At 41.6% G+C, this 15,076-nt stretch overlaps 1 long non-coding RNA gene across 1 annotated transcript; it reads left to right on the top strand.

Moving 5' to 3' along the window:
• Window positions 1-8,106: 8,106 nt before the first annotated feature.
• LOC138584724 (uncharacterized) lies at window positions 8,107-11,868 on the top strand. Its single transcript, XR_011305456.1, has 3 exons — window positions 8,107-8,212; window positions 9,293-9,406; window positions 10,748-11,868. It is a non-coding gene; the product is annotated as an uncharacterized lncRNA (long non-coding RNA).
• Window positions 11,869-15,076: the final 3,208 nt, after the last annotated feature.

The raw sequence follows: 15,076 nt of genomic DNA, 5'->3' as shown, positions 1-15,076 counted from the left end.
TTATGGATGTGTGTGACATCCTCTGCACTGCCGTGAAGATTCAGCTGTAACAGTTATATTCAAATTAGTTAAAAAAAAAAAAAAAATTATCTTTAGCAAACTAATACACAGTGAGGTATTGCAAAGGTCTAGGACAGCATCAAGCCATTACCAACAGAAAGATTATCTGAAACACAAGAGAAATGTTTGAAAAGTTGTAGTTTTAAGTTCCGGTAATAAAGTACAAATTTTAACTTTCATTAAAAACAATACAGAGAGAGATACTGTGATTGCACAGGACCAAGTCAACATTTGCTATATTTGATTTCATAAGCATCAAGCTGTAACCAACCAAAAAGGTCATGATTCTCTGAAACACAAGAAAAACGTCAGAAAAGGTTGTATTTCTGTTTTATTCTGTTTGATATATTAAGGCTGCACAGTGGTACAGCCTTGGTGGTATGTAGGGGGCCTTTCTGTGTGGAGTTTGCCTTTACCTCCCCCCCACTGGAGCCTATCCCAGCTGTCATTGGGCAAAGGGCGGGGTACACCCTGGACTGGTCGCCAGTCAATCACTGGGCTGACACATAGAGACAAACAACCTTTCGCACTCACACACACACCTATGGGCAATTTAGAGTCACCAATTAATCTTACAAGCATGTCTTTGGACTGTGGGAGGGAGCCGGAGACCCCGGAGGGAACCCACGCATGCACGAGGAGGACGTGTAAACTCAGCACAGAAAGGCCCACCTTGCCCAAACCGTGGTTTGAACCAGTGACCTTCTAGATGTGAGGCAACAGCGCTAACCACTGCAGCCCTTGATCAAGATTTTCAATCTTAATTTGAAAGCTGTCATGAATAAGAATCCTAAAGTCCCACCACAAAAGGTCGTGACAAACTCCATCTGTGGAGGAAGAGAGTTTGATGTGATGACAACAATGACTTTATGACTTAGACAACTTCTATTAAAAGGCAGCATCTCTTGTCATTATGAGTAAGTGACATGTAAATACCACACATAGATTATCCATCAAGTTGACCATAGGATTATCCCCCAGCCTGCTGGTTGGGGTCGGTGGGTTCATCTGCGAGGACAGGAACACATCAAGAAATACAGAAATAATACCACGAACAATCACATAGCCACACAGTGCTTTCAGTAGCAGTTCTGGAGCTTTTTATAGTATCACAAAATCTGATGTACAAGGGGGTCCTCCTAGTTCTGACTTCTCACCCACATGTGAAGTGACATAACAGGTGACCTATTTCATGTATGTTAACTCCACAGTATGTATAGCTTCAGTTTGGAGGACACCATCTTTCGCTCTGATGCAAATGAGTCGGCAGCTCCAACCAAAATGATCTGCGCAGTTATTTCAGATATTGTATCTGTTCTTTAAAAATGGGGGGATAGTTTCTCATCAGTCGTTCTTTTTCAATACGACTAAAGGTAAACAAACATGAAACTTATTGACACTTTTTTCACTCTCATTCAGTGTCTTGCGGCCGCTGCGGCTCAGGAGTCAAAGAGAGTCGTCCTCTAAATGAAATCAGTGGTTCAATCCCCAGTCTGTTTGTGCAAATTCCTTGGAAAAGTCTTGAATATGTGAATGTGATTAGATTAAATCCTGATAAACATGTTGAGACTTTGCATAGAAGTCTCTGCCATCAGGTTATGAATGTGTGAGTGAACGGGCGAATGTTGACATGGCCTTTAAAGCACCTTGAGAGGTCAAAAGAGTGCGCTGCAGAAGTGCGGTTTATTTACCATCTGTCAGCGTCAACAGATGGACAGGAGGTGCCAGGGTTCACCCGAACTTTTGTCAAACTGTTTTTGAGATATTCATTTGTGTTTTGAGAATTAAACCTGACAGTTTCAAATGGAAATCTGGTTGTTGTTTTTAGACATAAGTGATAAAGGTACATAGAAAATATGGACATCTTAGCATCTTTATGTCAATGAGAACTGGCACGCAGATTTTGTGATTGAGGTACTTAGTGGACCTTGTGGTTAGATTGTTTTGTCAACTGCAATTGTCAAGGTCATTTTGAGGTGCTTATTGTAACTTGTCACATCTGTTTTGAAAGTCTCCATTGTCTCTGATCACTTTAAGAGCATATTGTCCATATCTGCCACAAAGTTTAGATTAAAAGAGCTGCTATATGGACGACCAGTCCTTAGACTTTAGAAGAACTTAAGTTTGGACATTGACATGATTGTGACAACGGTGTGTCAGATTTTGTGATATGAAAGCTCCAGAAAATCTACAGGATCAACCTTGTTTCAGCAATAATTTTGTCAGGAACAGTTTTGTTTTTGTATTTGGACTCAAGTTTTTCCTCATATTTCATCTGGACAACAAACACTTCCTGCCTATGCAATCATAACAATCTGAATCACTTCCCTTGCCTTTTTAACTTAATAAATGTCTTGTTAATTTTGGCTATAGCCTATTTAGTGTCCATTCCTCCATTCCCATAGTGCACACATTACATGAACTGGAAGTCTACTAATACTTTGTTTTTTAAAGATATACTTCATGACAATAAGAAAGAGGAAGACAAAATGTTCCAGCACGCACAATGTGTGAGCACAAACCGTGGACGAGCTCATTCCTCGCAGACGTGGGGGTCCATGTCATTCACATGCACACTAGCATGCGTTGGGTGTGCTGCAGGACTCTGACTGCCCCACCCCCCTCTTCATATAGAACATGCCTCGGCCTCCTATAAAGACTTTACATCGTGAACACCCTGTACTAACTAACCCACAGCAGCCGGTCCATCCCCAAACCGACCCAAACCCCAGTGCAGCTGCAGGTAAGACTTTTACTTTTACAACTTTTATGGAGATAATAATTATTTAAGTACGTGGCTGGCGTTAACAGCTGGTTTCGCCACAGTTTAGCCGGTTTTTCACAAAGAAAAAGCGTCCTATTGTCTTTGTGTGTTGGTGTGGTTTTTTTGGTAGCTTACCTTTTCATGTAAAAGTGGAATATTTTTGGTTTTTGTAGAAAAAAACGTAGAAAAGTTGATGTAAAAAGCTGTTCCTGGTGCAAAATAAGTCAATTTAACGTTAAAGCAAGTGTCGGCTCATGTGGGTTTTCCAAACTATAGAATTTAAAGGGGAAAACACCTCAAACTCAGTGCAGCGTGTAAGATTGAATAATTGGATTAATTGAGACAAGAGAAACAAAAAACGACTGAATTTAATTTGCTATATGATGCAGCTGACTAGAACCAAATTTTAGATTTAGCTTTTTGTTGAAATTTTACTTTTGAACATCTTGTCCATGTGGAAAAAATGGGTTGGCTTCGTTCAAACAGGAGTGTGTGTGTGTGTGTGTGTGTGTGTGTTATTTGTCTAGTTTCTTTGATTGTTTTGCATCGTGGCTCTTTTTTTGGTACAAATAATGTGAGTGCAAATGTCCAGTAGCCTACATATTCGTTTTGTTTCTTTGATAACTTAATCTTAATTACAATTGCAAGTGCGACCTTTATTTTGAAAAATCACTTTCTTTGGTAGCATCTTGCATCAAAAAATATAAAGAATAGCGGAATTCGCTTGTTTTAAAAGGCATTTTAAGCATTCAGTTTGCAGACATGGTCAGTCAGTCCTTATCTCCCTTTTCTGTAGGGTCTTTGTGCGCCTGGTATGTCCCTGTACATTATGTACCCTTCCATTATAGACGCTGGGAAACCGCCTGCCCCTCTCCTTTAAAGGTGTTTTCTTGGAGGTGCAGCTAATTTGAGCACAGGGCGTACAGATACTACTTAATGTTGACAGATTTCGATTTATAATCTGGCGTACTGTGGATAAAGATTGCCTTTTGGCTCCTGAGTTATCATGAAGGTATTTTAAATGACAAAGAAAGCCAAGTGACCTTCCTGCTCTCACCTTTTGCCTCTGTGGTCGTTTGCACATCACAGGCTTGATGAGTCTTTTGGGTCACTTTCCCACCTTGATTAAATTTACACTCCTGTGTCAGATTAGAGGGGGGCTTTAAACAGTAGGTGGCAAACGGTTTAGCTTAATGCCAACTCACAAGCTCAGCTCATTTTGGTGACTAGGCTTCATTCATCAATCTGTTTGTCTTCCAAATACAACTTTTTCTGTATGTATGCATCAGCCATGTTGGCTTCTTCACAGCTGGGGCCCAAAATGGAGGTCACGTCTTGTGTTTCATTGACCTGTACACCTTTAGTACATCGAGCTCTGGTGGAAAAATGACTTGTCTGAACCTTTGAACTCTGACCTTTTCATTCTTGGCTCTCTTAGCTGGAAGAAAAGCAGTTTGTTCCCGTCACTGTCCACCTGAAGCCTGTTTTGGCACATTCTTACGTGGCTGCGCCTTTATGGAAACGTGGGTTGAAACGATTGGTCAACTAATGTATTAATCAATCAAAAGAGAATTAATCTGAAACCATTTTTATTTATTGTTTAGGTGATTCCTTTGAGCAAAAACACAAAAAAAGCTGTCACATTGGGCTTTTGGGACTCCTAAAATGTTTTAGGATCTAATGCTTAAAGTAACAATCCCAAACTTTTTCATTTGAATACATGTCTTTATGTCACTATCTATCGCTGAATGAGTTAACATGATGGTGATTTAGTCTATGGCTACTGATGAAAGCCTTTGCATTTGCAGTATATTGTGTTTTTATGAAAAAATCACAAGCGGCGCCCAGTTAGTGACCCGTTTTCCATCACCCAGCAGTGGTTGGTCTGTCAGAGAGGGTAGGCGGAGCTAAGCGGCTGCACTCTCGGTTTCTGTAAGCATTGCGAGTAAACGGTAATCTACTATGGCCAAACAAGCAAATAAAAGATGGATGACTACAAACTACTTCTACTTCAAAAATAAGTAAAAATCAAAAGAAGAGACAAATTCAATGTTCGATTAAGTCAAACAGTCTAGAAACGAAAGTGAGGAAAATCAAGAGTCAGAACCTTGACAAAGGGAGCCAGCCGTAGACATTTTGTTAAATTGAGATGTGTGCTCCCTTAAGTGCCGATTATCGCAAATAGGTGGCAATCAAGAGCACGGAATAGAAATATTCTTGATTGTATCTTTTTAATAGAACAAATAATATTAATATAATACAATATTTTGTTGCAGCTTTATAGATTTCATGTCATTTTGGGGGAGTTTAAGGTGACTTTTTGGTGTAGTCAGTGTTTTTGTTTTATTTTGAGCGTCCGTTTAGCTCTGCGCTTAGATTGTGCTGCCCTTGTATATAGGCTATAGTCCTCAATTAGGCGCCCCTGGGTTCAACTCCCATTGTTGGCCCTTGACGCGTGCCATCCCCCACCCTCTTCCCCTGATTATGATACTATCCACTGTCCTCTCTCAATAAAGGCTTAAAATGCCAAAAAAAACAATTGTTACAATGATCTACTTTAATTTTTGCCGTTTTTTGAATTAATAATAAAAAAAACCACAGGCACTTTAGTAGTTGCGGGTTACAGCATCACATCAGTAAAGCTTGAGCGCACAGGCAGCACAGCAAAACCATGGCAACAGTCGTGTACATGCCATCATCATGAATCTGGAGGATGTCCAGACGCTGGATTATTAGACAGACAGGCCGCTGATGATGTAATCCTGTGGTGCTGTTGCCGAGTAGGTTTTCTGACTCTATAGATCGCTCTGCTGCAGCCAATGCCTCCGTCTCCCGCACGCCTCACGTACACGCTCGCTCACAGGAGATCCCCGGCTGCCGGGGGACTGCAGGCGGCTGGCTGCAGAGTGGAGTAAAATGTGACATGAGAAGGCGGGACTAAGGGAGGAGAGGAGGAGGGCTGGTGTTGTTTCATTGGCTGGTTGGTGTAAAGAACACAATGTACCGAGATTGATGTTTAGGGGCACACGAGACACTTTTCAAATGTCTGAGTGTACAGTCCTTCCCTGATGCCACTCATTGCATCTGTATGCAGCTGGTGTTTGGAAATATGGCCACAGGTGATACTAGGATGTGAAAACGCCCTCTTGCTTTCATGATTCATTCCTACATTCCTGCCAAAGCTTGTATTGAACCACTCCTAAAGACAAACGCGGCTACTGAATCAGCTGCTCATAATAATTTGGGTTGCGTTCAGACGTGGTGACTCATGATTGTTGTCTTCTATGAACATTCTTTTGGTGTGATGTACTGCAAACAACAGAGTAATTGAGCAGAAATCTTTCAGAATATGAATCCGATCAGCTCAGTTATGGTCTTTGTTGAACAAACGAACAATCAAAGTTTTTTTCCCCGACAAATAATGTTGATTATTGCTGGCCAGGTATGACCAATGTGACTCGACAGAAGAGCTGGTCGATTTAAGACATTCAGAGAAGATTATACAAAGTTGAAAAAGCACTTCATCCTACAACTCCCAAGCACCTCAGTAGCATCTTTTTAGTAGCCCTGTGAATGCCAACTTCCTGTCAAACCCCACACCTCTACTTTTTAACACAGGTTGTCTGCTAACTCTCACACCTAAAGGCTCAATTTAACCTTTATAAAACTGAAGAGCTACAGAACAGCTCCAGCGGTTCTCACTGGCTCATGTTCAAACAAGGGGATTGTTTTCACTGCAGGTGATACCTGAGATGACCGCAGTTTGTCGGCTCTGTTTGTGTAGGTAGGTACGACGGATAGTTTGCAGTCAACTAATCTAATAAGGAAGATGATCAGGCAGAGTCATTTTAAGTTTATAGTTTAATGTCCATCAAACATTTGTCAAAACAAACTTGATTACTTTCCTGATTTTCTCAAACTGACGCTTGTACCTGTTGGATGAACAGGAAGAACTGCAGCTTACAGAAGTAAAGAAAGCATCACACACGTAACACAGCAGTCAGCTGATTTTTTTTTTTTTTCCAGTTCGTGAGCGTGAAGCGCAGAAAAGATGAAAGAAATGAAAGCTTTTTGTAGTGTGGATAAAGCGATGGCGTTCCCAGAGCATTGCCAACGGCATCGGCTTAGCTGGCATCAAGCTCAAAGCACAGGTTCTCATTATGATTGAACCAGCGTGGCATAATGCAGGTATCCCACCTGTTGTAATCTACCATTAGACTGCAAATTCTTTCCTGAATATTAGTTTTAAAAGCCGCTCAGGTAACAGCTCACCTCCACAGATACCGAATCCAGTTTATATCTTTGATACCCAAAGTCATAAAACCAGCAAACCTTGACTAATGTGAGATTATTGAGTCCCCCGAACACTTGCTTCGAGTCATATTCCAGATTTCACTTAATCTTTTAATCAAGGACTTCCAATAATGAGCTTATCTTCTCATTAATGTGACTTATTTGGTCAATAAAATTAGAGGCCCTGGATAACTCTAATTTGTGTGGATCCGGCGCCTCATTTGGAGCCAAGTTTCTTGTTTGTTCAATGTGTGACTTCTATCATCTTATGAAAACAAACCCCATTGTAACAAGCCCAAACACTCCAATAACAACTTGCTTAAAACTGTACTTAGGCTACAGTACTTGCACAAATAACTCCCAAAAAACTTCTATAAAAGTTTGGCAAAAATAAAAAAAAAACCTCATTGCACGATGTAAACTTTGTCTCTGCCATTCACAGAAAGTAGCTGCATCAATCTGTTCAGTGAGATGGAAACAGATTATGCAACACAGAGAGCCATTGGAGGAATTACAACACAACCAAAATAAACCGTGTAAAACAGGAACTTTCTGTGCCATGTTTCTAATTCAGTAGTTTCTCAGACTGCTGATTGACGTTTAATTTCCGCTCCACTCTCGGGTTAGCCTAGACCGACACATTAGGCTTGTTATGCAACCACACATTATGACATGCAGCTTCAACCACATGCAGCTTTAAGAGCGCACATATTGTTTTGTTTGTATTATCCCTGATGTTTACCTTGAGTTTACCAAATGAGCAGATCACATCCGACGGCTCCCCAAGTGTTTTTCTGGTTTTGGAAGGAGGCGGGAACCGGGCGTGTTTGGGGAAAGCGTCCTGCTGAGAGTAATGCTTTTAGACAGTGGTGTGTGTAATGTGTTCAGAGTGGGCGTGTGCTGAAGGAGAGCCCGTAGATCTGGTTGGGTGAGAGTCAGGCTGTATAAAAAGGCGGAGCACAACACTGAAGCTCTCTCAGTGGTTCAAGTTCATCCCTCTGTTTGGCATCTGTCAGGATTTTCAGCGTGGCTGGAGAGTTGAGGGTCCCACTGGGAAGTTTCGGGCTTTTTGTCGCCATCAGAGACCTCTGGAAGGTGAGGAGTCAGAAGGTGTTGGCTTTAACGAATAAGACCCGACTTCTCACAGCAGGAGCAGCTTTGAAAACTTGGATTGTATTTTATCTTTCGTAAGGGGTGTAACTCCAAACAGGTTGGCACATAAATGCTTCACATATTTTAACCTGCTCCAAAATCCTCCTTTGAACTTCCTTGGATTATGATCACCAGTGCAGTCATCCATTCCAGCTGATGGTGACTTCCTTGTTTATTTCTTATGAAGGAAACACCTTCATATTTTTGTGGCATAATGCAGAAAGTCTTCTGCTTGAAATTTTCGCTTTTAAACAAGATATTTTCGCACCATTGCACCAGTAAAAAAGATGCAGATTCGTGAAGTTTGAAACGCAAAATCTCTGCTTCTACCGCTTGGGTACATTTTGTCTTTAAAGTCGCCTATGGATGGACATCTATCCCTCCACATGCGCTTTTTTTATCAGCTATAAGCGTCCACTAACTGCGTACAATACGACATTCTTCGTCAACGACATATGCGATTGACCATGTGCGAATCAATGAAATTGTTCTGCTCTTTGCAGCGTCAGTTTATGACGCAGCATGAATAGAGGCGCTCTTTGTCCAGGCTTCCAAACGCGATAATTTAATAAGTTAAAGGTTCAGGGGCATTCCTGGTAGAAATGCTGCGAACTAAGCAGATCTAAAATACTTCCAGATGTGGAGAACTCAAAGGTTGGGCTTTCTCTGCATTGGGTTCATATTTGCACTCTACACATTTTCGTGCCATGGCTGCAGGCGAGAGATGTTCCTGCCTCATGCATGGATCACATGGATTCGATTTATGTGCAAGCCAAAGGCAATGTTCTCCCTTCATTTGGAAGCCATACTTTAAAAAAGTCATTCAAAGTTTGACAGAAGGTGGATCGTAAATGTTGCTTCGATAAGATTCGACTTTTGATAGGATTTGTCGCTCAAACGACGGAAGTAGAAACACTAGATCTACTTTACGTCGTACTAAGACGCAACTCGCAGCGACTGCAGAGTTACTCGAATATTCCCCGTCAGTTACTAAGTGAATTCTCCATTTCTGTCTCCCTGCAGGTCTTGAGAGCCGCCCCAGCTCTTCCCTCCATCTCGACCCCACCTCAAACTACAGCAGCAGCCATGATCATCAGACTGGGCAGACTGACCCCTGGGTACTTTCGCCTCCTCCAGGTATGTTTTTTTTTTTTTTCAAATTTCAGTTCGACTGACTTAAAAATACAAACAATGGATGAGATATAGGGCACATCATTTATTTGACGTGAAAGGTCCTTTTTATATTGGAAAATGATCTCCACTAAACCATCTGTTGAAGAAATGTAGAGTTTATATTCTCCTGTGAAGCTAAAATATAGTTATATAGACCATTAAAATCCGAACAAGGGCCCCACTGCTGTTCTGTGCCCCCAAATCTTCTTTAATCACCTACAGTAATAATTAGGGGTGACGCTAATCATTGTAAAATAATTTCCTGTTTCTTTTGTCATCATAACCTACCATCAGCAGTGACCCTCCACATGTCCCGACTGCTGTATTGTGCAGGGTCTTTGTTACCAAATTAGTGTAAAAGTGCGAACAAAGCCTGTCGCTACATGTGGATTTACACTGACTCAGATGCTCAGCAGACCGGAGGAGAGTGACGGCCTGTTACATAAGATTTTCCACAGATTATTCTTTGGTTATCTGGAGTAGTTAAAGTGGGAGTTTTACTATAAAGAGCTGTTTCTTTTAATTAACTTAAATTATGAATGAGGACGTATCACTCTTTGGTTTGAAATAACAATGATTGCAACATATGGTTCGACTTTGTCTGCCACTAAAAATGAGATTTGCTTAAATTGTGCAAAAAGTGTTCAGAATTTATTGCTAGTAAGGTGTCCGTTCTGTCCACAAAATGTATTAAAAAATCAGTTTTTATCAAATATGTTTGTTTTAAATCTACTATTGCGCTAAACGTGGTTTCCATCAGCATTTTGCTAACAAGTGTTAGCTCTTCTCACCAGTAAAGTGTGATTGTATACTTTCTTTAAATAAAGGGGGTCTTGGAGTGTGGACGGCTGTTTGCCTGAACTTTTAAAATGCTGACATTCCTATCTCGCGGCTCCTACAGGGGTCAAAGGGTGCGAGAGGTGCTGCACATTTAGAAACCAGACAGTAGTCACGATCGAATGTAGCCGGGCATTCTGTACATGCAAGCTCATTGATTCTGGGTGCACTTTTATAAGCGTCTGTGTGCGCAGAACATTGTGTTCCCCTTTTGTTAAAGTCGACCCCCATAAATATTTAATACCCGTTTTTACTGAAGGTTTGGTCACGAGGCAGAGAGCTGTGGAACTGGAGAGTCTCACGGTGGAGAAGCCTCTGAGGGCAAAATATTGAATGTTTGCTTTCTTACCAGTTTAGCCAATCAGGCTTCAGCATCTTTGTTGACCAGATGCACCTTTTCAATGGCTCATTGTTTCCACTGTTTGCTGACCTCTGACCTTTTGTCCTGTTTGTTTTTTGTCTCTGCAGAGGCAAGTTGCCGGCGAGGTGCAGACGCAGCCGCAGGACCGTGCCGTCAACCAGATCGCCATGATGCTGGCCATCATGGGCCTGAGCTTGTCCTACTACAGTGCCAAACAGATGACAGAGAAGGTCCAGGCCCAGCCTGCGCCCTGAACAGACTTGACTACTCTGATCGAGGAGAACGATGGACGAGCCAATGAGAAGTGAAGGAGGTGGAGCAGGGACGGAGCCGGGACCGCACTTTTCTCACCTCACAGTCATAGTCACACTCGGACACTGAATTTCTGGGATCCCTCACTCACCATGCGCAGAGGTTTCAGAGCTGCTGCAGTGTTTTCTCTACTTTCTGTTGTCGGGACCTTGAGGGGTTTGTGGGGGTGGCTCACGGGGGGTCGTGGACAGGACTGGTTTTACGGACTGGTTTGGGTGGGTTAACAAAACCAGCTGAGAGCCATCTGGGTCTGACCATTAGTTGTTACAAAGGTACATGCTTGCAGGATGCCGTCAGTACTGTTCTGATCTACATAAAAAGGGGAAAGACTCTTAAATAACTGAATTCTGCAAGTGTTCAAAGCCTGTCCAAAAAGGGGTTAAATAATCAGAACAGTAATGCCTTTTAAAGGAAGGCTGACTGCAGCTGAGATGTACCTTGTAACAAAGTGATGTCAGCCGGAGAACAGGGTAAAAGGGGATGAAAAGTAAACTCAGACAGTTTCTTTTATTAGGTTTTCTGTTTTTTTCCTTCACAAGAGAACCTTGCAGAGAGCTGTATTCACAAAATGTCCATATATACATGTGAAATATCTGTCAGTCTCAGTGAATATTTGCACAAAGGTGCAGCAATGTTTTAAAAACTTCAAAAGATCTGCTAAGGGATTTAAAACTACTCACTACCTTTTTTTTTTTATGGTGTTTTTTTTCTGTGATCTCCGTTTTAACAAATGTATGAAGTCCTGTTTAATAAGATGTGTGACTACCTTGATAAGAACCCTTCCTGCAGTATCTACATGCAAACGTTTAACTATAGAAGAGCGTTGCATGGGTGTGCAGACTTTTACCTAAAATCATGAGTCTGTTATGTTTTTATTGATGAAATGAATGTATTACTTTATTTTGTAATGATTTAATAAAGCTGTGAATATTTTGAATGACAATTACAGTGTAGTATTTAAACCGTTAACTCTTATTTAATGAAACATTCTTCATTGCTGAGATGACTTCAGTTCCTTAGTTGGCACTGCAGGCTGCAGGGCTTCAGTGTTTCCTGCAGCAGACAATGTGGTGTCATCTGCACGCGAAGGGGAAGTGGTCAGGCTGATGCACACGTTGTGTGTCTTATGTAAGCGATGAATGTGATGCTAGTGTGCCTGCTCCACACGTAAGCCCAATAGTGAATTTGCAAAAATGTGGCACTGTAGGGGAAGCTGTGTTTGGGTGTCAGAGTAGGAAGCTGTATAATGCAGGCTTCTCTACATAAGTGGCTTCTTCTGATTGGTAAGGCTATATGAGGAGTGAAAGAGTAGTTCAAAGTCTTTTGAGTTCCCTCTGGACCCTGGATACCAAGTTTTCTTTTAGCATGTTGTCTTCTATACTGGAGTTTTGAGTACAGACTCTGTGAAGACAAATGCTTAAGACTTTAAAGAAAGTATTGAGATGATGAAGCTCTAAAACCCGAGCAAATAGGACCTTGGGAGAGATCAGGGATCATTTCAGTTAGCTTGTTTTCATGGCTAATATGATGAACAAATGCGTAGAAGTCAAATGGTCGGTCTTAAATATTAAGTTGCAGCCCCCCCTCTTCACCCCAGTAAATATTGAAGCATTCTTCATGTTTTATAAATTAATATCTCCTCAGTAATACAGAACATCAGCAAGCGTGTGAGAACTTCACATTAGCCAGACAACAGATTTCCTCACGTTTCCGCTCCTGATCCCCATCCTCCCCTTCCACAAAGACAGGTTTTAGGCAGATTTGCTGTCTGCTTTTCTGCACGTTCCCCCTTCCTCTGGCAGGGCGGCGACTTAACCAAGTGCGCATGCCTGCCCGCTGTCTGATGTGATGCCCTGTGACAGGCTGAGACCTCGTTGGGCGCCACGTGCCCCCCTCTGCCCACGCCACAAGCTCCTCCTCCTCGCCCTGCCAAGTCCCATCCCCCTCGCACATCACTGGGCAAAAAAAAATCTCGCTTTGTCTTCAGTGATGCAAGGCCCGGGACACAACCCTTAACGAAGGGCGCCCATTGGCTAAGCGGTGATGCGTCACCAAAATCGGCCTCGTTGTGAGCCACGGAGACAAAAGGATGGAGATAGTCATTGGTGGGGAATGTGGTCAAGTAGGGTCAATGGAGGCTGTATTTTATTTTGTTTTAACGTCCAATCATTTCTCCACTAAGTGGAAAAGATAAGAGAGGAAGAGAGAGGTGGTCTTAACCCTCGCAACCAAGTCAAGTTTTGTGTATGAGATGGCTTTGATGTTTGTGAAGGCCTTTAGGAAGCTCTTTGTATGAAACGCTTACTCAGGAATGGGTGGTATTTGGAGCTGCAGGTGTGAACACGAGACACAAACAGGACAGGAAATCTAAACCTCAAACTGTCACCTTTAATTTTCCAATCACTGAGTTCACAATCGCTCAGACTAGCAATAACAAGATGCTCAACCTGTTTGAGCATGATGAATAAGTATGACAGGAGAACTGCCTCTGTATGTTAAATATGACATTAAATTCAAAGGCTGTATAACAATGAGGAAATATTGTTTTTGAAGCGTACTGGCACTTTCCACAGACTGTACAGCTCATGAAGAATCTTTATTTTCTGTCCATAAGTACTGTATAAACCTTTCAACAGGGAATAAAGTGTCTAAAAATGTATTCAGTCCTACTTGTGGAAATATGCTATTTTTGCTGCTGTTTTATGATCAATAAAGACTTTGAATTGTAAATCTTGGTGTCTGTCTCTTTCTTGTCTTTTCATAAGTGAACTACTGAAAAGGTCCATATCAGTGAGTAGCTACATGTTAAGGATGACAAATAAAGGACACCGTTTGATCACCATGTTTCTTAAACCACAACAGGACAATTTAGACTTCATCAATCCGACAAAGACAAGGACATTGGTGATGCAAATAAAAAGGACACCAGGAATGTTATTTTACATTCACCTAGCACTTCTAGGCGCTAGCTAACTGACCCTCCTTTTCCACCACTACAGCAGAGTTGTCATTAGCGAGTTAGCTTAAGATAAATGCTAAACCTCCAGGCTCTGTCTCTCAACAGGCTGCTTTGTTCTTGTTTTCCTCGTTGGTTGTTTTTGTTTTGAATATTATTTGTGCACGTTCCCTTCGCATTGAGCAGCATTGGTTACATTTAGCAACCAATTTTCACATTTATTGGTCCCATTTCGGTTTAGCTGCGTTGATCTGTGAGCAAAAAAAACATCATAACAAATGCTCACAGGATAAGAAACCGGTTTCAACAACTTAACTAATTGGAGATTTAATGTGATTACTGTTGGAATGGAGTGGAAAAGATAATTGGATACAGTCCCCGCAATTTCAAAGCGAGAAAAGTGTTCGGGGAGAGGGTTCAAAGCCTTTATTATCCAAGGAGACACTCTGATAGCTGAGCATACTGTTAGCTAAGAACTGCCCTGTATACCCTACAGTGCATTGAATGAACAGTGTATGACATCAGTTACAAATTCAAAGTGTAAGTCTGTACTGTGCTCAGGAATCCAATAGAAATTTGTCAGTCACAAAAAATCTACAAGCACAAGCAGATCACGTTTCTGTTTCGGTGTATCCACCACTTCAGGTCAGTATCCAAGCTGAGGGACAGCATGGCACACGTGCCTGACCGGAGACTGGAGCATGAGTCCATGAATGGGGGGTTCACTGAGGTTGCCTCTGTCGGAGCAGACGCTATTGTGACGGATGTCCAACATGCTGACTGTAGAAAACAAGATCTGAGACACCGGCCTTGCAGTGCAATCAGTATAATCTGATTTTATCTCCAGCCGAATCAAAGATTTCAGTCAGTTAAATATAGACTTTGACTTGTAATAATTTTGTTTTTGAATTACATGATGGTGCATAGCAAATTTGCCATGCTAAAAAAATAGTCTACTTACCAAATAAAGTTGTAAACTTATTTAATAGGTTAGTGCTTCTATATCTTAGCCCTTTAACCATCAGTGATGTAGGACGCCATGTTCTGCCTCCTAATCTCTCTCTGATTTTTTCCCCCATGGCTTCCTTTTCATTAGGATTTACTGAAAAGCAGCTTATCTCTGAAAGGCTGTTTGTTTCTCTATTTATGGGCTCAAAGGTTTTTCCCC

Source organism: Semicossyphus pulcher, unplaced genomic scaffold, assembly GCF_022749685.1.
Source record: "Semicossyphus pulcher isolate SPU_LCO1_2020_fin unplaced genomic scaffold, fSemPul1.0.p SCAF_9, whole genome shotgun sequence".
NCBI classification, from domain to species: Eukaryota; Metazoa; Chordata; class Actinopteri; order Labriformes; family Labridae; genus Semicossyphus; species Semicossyphus pulcher.
The sequence above is the reverse complement of the archived record's forward strand: the minus strand, read 5'-3'. Positions and strand labels throughout refer to the sequence as shown.